Consider the following 1,067-nt stretch of genomic DNA (forward strand, 5'->3'; position numbering starts at 1 on the left):
AAGATTTGAAAATACATTTCTTGCCAAAGGATAATTTTCTGCATCTGCTCCCTCGTCATTTGCTTTTCCCATTTGTCTTTCACTTGGTGCAAATCCAGAGAAAGTAATGATGGAAGGAAGGAGGGGAGGAAAAATCCTGCTCCGTTTCGTGATCCCTATTTGATCTTCATTCCAGTGCAGTTTGGGTGAAGAATTCCAATTGTCTGTCTCAATTTTAATAAAGTATAACAAATTCTGGAATCACTGTCTGGACATTGACAAGAACAGGTTTCGAGGCTGACTTTCCACATCAGCTCACCCAACATAAATAATACATGGAACAGCTCATTAACTAGCGACAAGAATGGGAATCGAACCCACGTGTGCAAAGCACAATGGATCAGCAGTCCATCGCCATAACCTCTCGGCCACCTTGTCAGTTGCAGACACATAGCTGTCACCTTCAGCACAGCTTCTGGCTGTGCAGCCAGCTGTGGAATGATGGAAATATATCTTCTGAAAGTAAATGAAGTTGGGAATGGAGCAGTGTGAAACATTTCCAGACCATGTCCAACACGTTTCTACTCAGTGTGAAAACCCACCACGGAAAGACTGGAACATACAATCATTTCATCACATCATGATTAACATCACTCAGACACCTGAACCATTAGGTCACTGATGAAGTCATGATGACCGAATTTCTCATGAAATGAAAACTGAACTAACTGACTGGAAGAATTGCTTTAACCCCACATGATCAGCGAGGCACAGCATCAGGCCGACTTGTCGGGTGGTGTAAACAGATATCACTGCTTCTGATTTTCACCAGAACAGAGAGTGAGATGTAACATTGATCATCAAACAGACTGTGAGAGAATACAACAGAATAACACACATGGAGAGACACTGTGGAATAACAAATAGATTTGATTGGAATGTTGAAATTTTGATTGGAATGGATAAAACACCAGAAACAGCAGATTAAATTGGGATTCTCATCATTATATTGATCTGGGACAGAAAAGAGAAACTGATGGAAAGAAGAGAAGAAGGAAGAAAAGAAAGGATGGAACTGTTCAATCTTT

The 1,067-nt window shown here is 40.8% G+C and overlaps 1 non-coding gene across 1 annotated transcript; it reads right to left on the reverse strand.

Moving 5' to 3' along the window:
• Positions 1 to 335: 335 nt before the first annotated feature.
• On the reverse strand, positions 336 to 417 carry trnas-gcu (transfer RNA serine (anticodon GCU)). The gene has a single exon. It is a non-coding gene; the product is annotated as a tRNA-Ser (tRNA).
• Between the last annotated feature and the right edge of the window lie 650 nt (positions 418 to 1,067).

The sequence above is a fragment of the Heterodontus francisci genome, unplaced genomic scaffold (assembly GCF_036365525.1).
Source record: "Heterodontus francisci isolate sHetFra1 unplaced genomic scaffold, sHetFra1.hap1 HAP1_SCAFFOLD_148, whole genome shotgun sequence".
Lineage (NCBI taxonomy): Eukaryota > Metazoa > Chordata > Chondrichthyes > Heterodontiformes > Heterodontidae > Heterodontus > Heterodontus francisci.